The sequence below is a fragment of the Zonotrichia leucophrys genome, chromosome 9 (assembly GCF_028769735.1).
Source record: "Zonotrichia leucophrys gambelii isolate GWCS_2022_RI chromosome 9, RI_Zleu_2.0, whole genome shotgun sequence".
Lineage (NCBI taxonomy): Eukaryota > Metazoa > Chordata > Aves > Passeriformes > Passerellidae > Zonotrichia > Zonotrichia leucophrys.
In genome coordinates, this window is record NC_088179.1 from 12,489,168 (window position 1) to 12,496,460 (window position 7,293).

Genomic DNA, 7,293 nt, shown 5'->3' on the forward strand with positions numbered 1-7,293 from the left:
ATCATCCTTTGTTTGTTTGTTGATAACTTCTCAAATACTTTGAAGAAAGAAGTCTCGGGGTGCATTTGCAAACTTGGCACTTGGCAGAAGGAATTGTGAAGACTCAAAATATTGTAGTGTCATGTTCTTGGTCTCTGTCAGGTGATATCCAAAATGCACGAGGTCTAAAACTGCAGACTGCCAGAGCAATTTATCAGTGGAAGCCAGGGACGAGGATTCCTGTGTGACTTGCAGAAAATCCATGGATGTATCCAGCTGCCTTCAAGCAGCAGTAACCCCTGGGGGGAAAGGCAGGGTGCATGTCTCCACTGGTCATCCCTAGAGACAGCTTTAAGGTGGTCCCAGCTGCCCTCTGTTGGGGTCTGTGCTTCCCTGGAGAAGGCTGGTTGCACCTCAGGCAGGAAAATGCCCAAAGGCACCGGCTTGGCTGTGGGGATTCCCTGCTGTGGGAGCCCTTCAGACACCAATATCTGTCTTCTTTCCTATGTGGAAACTTAGGAAAGGGTTGAAATATATCTGAGGGAATTCTGCCAGCTATTCATGTATCTACATTTTCTACTCACTCAAGGGGAGCAGTGGTAACCAATGTACTAAAAGTCTTCAAATGCTGACAAATACAATTTAGCTTTGAAGGCTGCCAGCAATTCTATGGTAGTAAATCCCATTTGCAATCAAAGGGTGAGTCATTAGCCTTGACATTTGAGAAATGGAGATTACTATGAATTTATGAAAAAGGTTCCCTAAAATGTTTCCTTAGCAACTGCTGCTGAGGAGCCTGGGGCATCTCTCAGGTCCCCAGGCTCAGGAAAGCCAGCAGCAGTGGAGCAGATGGTTTCCTATCCACTTGCTGTATGTAGTGCTAAGGGATCACTATCCCTATCCACTCAAGTCTTGTCTAAGTGAGGAAAAAATGGTGTTTTCTTGTGTTCATTTATCTTTACTGAGCTGACTTAATGCTGCTGGAACTGTTGCAATGGGCACAGCTTATTATACAACTCAGAGGCTTGAGCATCCTGCACAGGGCTATGAGCAACTTGGTCAGTTCCAAACATGAGCCCAAGTGAAGTGATATGACAGCTTGTTGCCGTCATAAAAAGCATGCTGTTTTATTTCAAAGGGGTTTCGTTAAAAAAAAAAAATAGAGAAAGTTTATAGTTTTTCATTTATCCTCTGTTTCTGAAATGCTCTTAAGTCCTCTACTCAATCTTTTACTTATAGCCATGAGTTTTTCTTCTAGGTCAAGAAGACAGAGTAATGAAGAGTTCCCATCTGTAGAGAAACAAGAAAATATTTATTGACCTGCTGTAAAATCGCAACCATTGACAATATTAAGTATTTTGTAACTTAGCCAGTAAATTTAATCTCAACACATTTACTTTGGTTAAGCCAGAGAAAAGTACTTTTCTCTTAGTTAAGCAGGATCCTTAGCTGGCTCAAAAAAGGTGAGAGACCTCAAGGTGAGCAGTGGGAAGGTGAGAATGGGGAAGAAGGGGACATGGTGTGCAGACAGACCTGGGTGCTCCTTGAAATGGCAAAGGGGGTGGAAGGCATTGGGGTTGTGCAGAAGGAGGAATCTCTTGGGTGTACTACAGCAACATCTGTGCCTTGCCTCAGTCAGGTAGGCTGTGAAACCAGAGATAAGTCAGAAGAAAAGCTGTATGATTGCAAAGCCATGGAGAAATACCCTTATGGCATCTGCATGGACCAGTACAGAAAGTTTCTTCTGGACCTAGAGAACAAGTTTTAGTGAAGAAATGTGCAGCAACTCACCAGCACATACTGTATTTTTTTTTCTGTTGTATTAAATTAATTTCTTTAGTAAATTAAATTCTAATTTTCTGTTTCCAGTAGTCAATATTCTATTTGCATGACTTCCTTTGGTGGTAACATCTCATGAATTTCATGTGTATGTGATTTTTTTTTCTTCAGGATTTTTCAGCTCCAATAAAAAACCTAACAGCTTCTAAGGAAAAGATACTACTGCCACAATCCAAATATGAGCTTAGTTCTTAGCAATTCTGCTGCAGAATATTTTCAGGGGAGTGGCTGCACTTCATGACATTCTTACAAAAATATGAAGAATATTAATTTTTTCCAATGGAAATCAATCCTTTCTTTTCTCCTCTGTGAAACAAGACACTCCCCGTGTTTCTATTGCTCCCGTGCTCTACATCCACTGAGAATGGCCTGTCATTCTGCAAACTCTCATGTATTTTACAGAGTCAACATTGCTATTCATCTCATGTGACTGCAGCCAATCTTGACTGCCAGGTGAGATGCGATGTTGAAACAGAGAAACCATCTCAAGGAAATACAAGCTCTCAAAGCGTGAATGGCTCTGCGGATCAGAGAAGGCATTTTGAATTACACCTGGAAATGAAGCGGGGAGCAGCCGAGTCCCCAGAGCACGGGTGCAGGGATGGGGAGGAGGAGCGGTGGCAGGGCCGGCGGTGCCACCCTCGCCGATGAGGCTCTCGCAGGTCGGCTCTGCGCACATCGGGGATGATTGGGAGCAGCTGCAAGCTGAGCCCAGTGCAGCGCTCCCAATACATTCCAGATGATGAATATGATGCAGGCTTACTGGAAGAAAAATATATTTCTGAAGAGAAAAACAATTACTTCTCAAGGCAAGACAATGAAGCTGAACCGACGCTACGTGGGCATAAAATAGAGCAGAACTTTTGGGCAATGGCTTTAGCTTCTAATAAATCACCCACCTGGAGATACTTTTGCAGAGTGAGCTTGGATGTATCAGACCTCAAGTATTTTCAGAGGTATATAAAGTTGAAAAATTAGTCATTTAAACCTTTATTTTTCCCCAAAGGGACGGACACTTTGTTGTGTCATAGCCTCCCATTTTCATGTTAGCAGAAAGGTGCCCTTGCAAGTCCAAACAACACGTGGGCTGTCTCATGGAAGTTATGAAAAAAGGCTTGGAAACACCACTTGATACAGTGGGTTTCACTGGCTGAATCTTCAGAGGGGACTTGAACGAAATTTGCAAAAACATGTCAAAAGTTAAGTGGCGAAAATCAGCTTAAATGCCTAATTTTAATTTTGTTTGTGCTCTTTGTTGTTTCATTGTGGAGGGAGGGAAGAAGCTGTCTTTTTTTCTCCCCGTCCTTTCATTTTGTTTGGGAGAAAATGGATGTTGGTGAAAAGAAGAGAGCTCTGGCAGGGACTGGAAAGTGGTTGTTTATTCTGTTTTGTTTTCTTTAGAAAGGGGCAACTCTTCTAAAACTGGTGATGATCCAGTTAAAGGGGGACTCCGGGTGGGGAAGAGAAAAGAAAACTAATAATCAGCTTCTAAATGACAAGTTTTCTCTTGAACAAAAGAGCAACAGGAGGCAGTGCAGGCAGGGGGTCAGTGCCCAGGGGTAACGTGACCAAAACAATGGCTGGAGAATGTGTGCAGCTTTTGCCACTCCAGAAGCTGCTGCCCCAGTGCCCTCACTGAGGGCCTGCAAGGGTCAAACCTGATCCAGTGCTGGGCAAGTGTGGTGCCACTTCTGGAGTCCTCCAAAGAGGAGGCAATGACTGACTGTGGGTAATGCAAGCAGGAATTGAAGAATTCCCAGGGAATCCCCCCAGTTCTGAATGACAGTGTGACTGAACAGCCCCAGCCAATAAGGCAGGGTCCCTACCAGCAGTGGGGCTAAAGGCGGGGTTTAAAGTGACTTCTGTTAAAGATGGAGACTGCTTGGCATCATCTGTGCTTCCCTTGCACTTGGTTAATTGCCTGTTGGGGAAAGGCAGTGGTGCTGGATAAACTGAAGCGAGATGATTTCAAACTATTATGAGCGTTCACGCAGAAGTTCATTCTGGTTTAGACTAAATTGGTTTTAATTTCAATTCATGTAACTTCCGTGTGGACGAGGCCTATGACTTGCCATTTTGCAGCAATGGTGAATTTATAGCATATGTGCTGCAAATGGTCTATCATGCAAATTCTCCTGGTATTTGCTCCAAGTCCAGTTCCAGCTGTCGGTGGAGATGGAGGAGCAGAATAGACCACTCACACAGCCTCCCATGTAATGCAGATTGGATCCATTGTCAGTCAGATGGACTGGTGGTGTGGGAGCAGTGTGAAGCCAGTTCTTTCACTACATGGTGTGTAAAGCAATGAGGCAGACAAAAGCTGGATTTAAATTAGGGAATATTTCTGCCAAATTTCGTTCTCTGAAGCAGAAAAATAAAACACTTAATGTGTCTGGCAATGTTTATTCTGTGCACAGGGTTTTAGCTGATCATAAAAGAAGAGCTACGTGTGAACATTATCTGGCAGCTTCATCATATTCTGAGGAGATGAGAGAGTATGAGTCCACCATGGTCTGAGAAAGTATCGACTGAGAAAGTGGAAACAATTTGGCAGGAAAACAAGATGGCAAGAGAAAAAGAAAAAAAAATAGGTTCTTTTCGATTAGGTAGGAATTACCAGTTATAATGACAGCAAAATTGTATCTGCCACAAAAGCTCCATTTTGAAAGTCCTTGATGTCCTCAGTGTCCTGCTCAATGGCCAGAGGCTTCCTACTTTGCCTTCTTGCTGCTTATTCAAAGAAAGGCAACATCTGAATGGTCGGAAAATATATGTGCTGCTCATGCAGTAACTGCACGTGCATGAAAATAAAAGAATTCCTTGCCTTTGCGCCATGGGTATCTGTGCTGATAAGGAGGCAGTAACCCTCATTACATGCATATTTGAAGACTTGGCCCTGAATTCTACTGGTGAACTATTTTCCATGAGTTTTCCACTGTATCTTCTTAGAGGTTTGTGCTCCAATCATCCAATACCTTGACAGAAATAGAAGACTGTGTTAAAAATAATCCAAAGAAATAATACAAGACCACTTTTAATTCAAAATTTTTGAAAGAACAAGTATCAGCTAATGTGAATGAAAACATAGTTGTGTAATCCAAGTAAGAAGAATGTCAAGAATAACAACTTTGTAACTGGGTTTGGAAAAACAAACAATTCTTTCCTTTCTTTGCATAATAAATATGATGTGGGTAGCAAAAAATAACATTTTATGAATGCTGTGACGTGTTTTTATTTCTACTGGTTCAAAACAGCATTTACTTCTTGAAATTAAATGGAACCTGATTGAGGTTTGTCCTTTCAGAGCCTTGTCTGGTAAAGGTAATGCATTGGCTACCCTATTGATATTGTAATTTTTTCTATTATACATAGAAATTCTCATATTGCAAGTTGCTGGGGCCCTTGATATTTCACAAATTTAGGATCATTAAGAATGTTTTCCATGTCAGAGCTATACTAATTGTGACTGTGTTGATGACATCCACCATTCTACTTAAATTGAAAATTGCTGCTTACTAAAGAAGTTGGACCCTGAGCTTAAGTCCTTGGTGACTGATTTGATTAGTCCATTTGAGTGAGAATAGGGCAACACAGGGGCTATGTTAATGGAACTTAAACAATAGGCCATCACTAATCAGAGACCTCAAGGTTGAAGTGAGGTTAATTGTTATGCGGGTGGTATTTGAAAAGAAGTGTTGACTGGTGTAATGCACTATGGGACTGTAGCATTTGAACATGCAGCCCTAAGGCCAGAGGTTTTGTTTAGTTTCCCAATGAAATTTAAAGCTACATTATGTACATCTCTAAACAACAGCCTATATGCTACTGCCTTTTGATACATCACAAGAGCAACAGCTAATTGATAACCGAAATGAGCCCCCAGGCACAAAATTCAGATCCAAATCTGGTATGGATTTTAATCCCTTTCTAAACTTGGTGAGGTGGGAATTGATTGAGTTTTGATTAAGCCCTTCACGAAATGCACATACAAGATTGAAATGGCTGCCCCGCCCCCAAAAGTTTAGAATATTCTAAATTCAGTTTCAGTTTAGTCCTAGAGTGCACATTTGGTGGAAACATATGAGCTGACAACTACAATGTCAATGCAAAAACATTTTGGCATAATTGGGAAGAACTGTTATTGGTATTGCTGTGCAGACAGGGATTTTATATCTCAACATGAGTGGCATGAGTTCTAGCTAGATTTCTGAGGGGATGCAGCTTGTATGAAAATATTGGTATTTCATCCTCCAGAAACTGTGAACCTGTAGAGATGAAGTCCCAATCTTTGTGAAAATAATCTTAAGGGGAACAGAGATTCTTAGTGATCCCACTGAAAGGGAGGCTACAGACTTGGCAGACATTAAATGTACTATAGACATTAAATTAGCCTGCAATTTACTGCAATAGAAACAGATCTTGTAAACTGGATTGATACGTGCTTAGGCTCCTTACAACTCCATTTCATGTGGCTCACAGGACTTATTTTTAATTAAATAGAGTTTGGACCTCTGGCTTGAATGCCTCCACTGCACATGTGATGTAAAATTTTCTGTAAGGAATGTATTAGCTGTGCACTGCAAGACTGGCTGGTGGTGCAGCCCTCCTGGTTGTGACTCCAGTACCACTTTGGTGCTGGCATATGTCTTTAGGCTTAGTTTCCTCCAAAGGAATCTGGTTTGCAACCACAGACTAGTGGATGAAGCTGCTCTGGTGTGAATGCTTTCAAGGAAATTAATGAGATGAAAAAGAAAAAGAAAACCAAACTGGGGCAGGGTACAGTGAGGGAAGGGGAACAGCTCCAACATAATCAGCAATAAAAATAACTATTGATTCTAACAAAATGTGGAAAATAATGACAAAGACAAGAGGTGGTATAGGTGGAAAAAAGAGACTTCTTCCTTCTTTTGCTGTAAATCAGCCAACCATTTTTTTTTCAGAATGCAATTTTTTTAGGAAAACAAATTTCCCATTTTTGTGCATGTAAAGTGGCACTGGAGGAGGGGCAGGGAGAATGTGCCAGCACACATAAAACTCTAGTATGAGCATGGGAAATAAAGGACATTTTAACACAATCACATAAGGAATTTACAAGGTCCTAAGTCATGAATAAGTGCCTTATTCACAGCAAGCCAATATTTTGTTGTATTCCCATGGCAGAAACAAAATGATGGGCAAGAAATGGACAGACACATAATACACACTCCAGTTGTCCTTTGCAGTCAGTGCCTTTCCCTAAAAAGAATCCTTTCTCTATTTTCATTTCTTCTATCTAAATAATCACTCCTCCCAAGCATACCCAACATTAGCAAAGTCTTTCCAATGTGATCAGAAGAGTTACTGGGTGCTGTAGACAGAGCAGCTGGGGGCCTTACAAAAACCACTGATTCAAAGTATTTTAGCACAGTATCCCACACACCAAATAACTACTTAAATGAAAGTTTAATTGCAGCCCCTAGGGAAGGATGGAGGAAG

The 7,293-nt window shown here is 41.4% G+C and overlaps 1 long non-coding RNA gene across 1 annotated transcript in view; it reads left to right on the forward strand.

Moving 5' to 3' along the window:
* Window positions 1–5,004, forward strand: part of LOC135451579 (uncharacterized) — a 65,239-nt gene extending 60,235 nt beyond the window's left edge. The window contains exon 3 of the long non-coding RNA XR_010441368.1: window positions 2,221–5,004. This is a non-coding gene — a long non-coding RNA (uncharacterized LOC135451579). The remainder of the gene's footprint in view (window positions 1–2,220) is intronic.
* The last annotated feature ends 2,289 nt before the right edge of the window (window positions 5,005–7,293 follow it).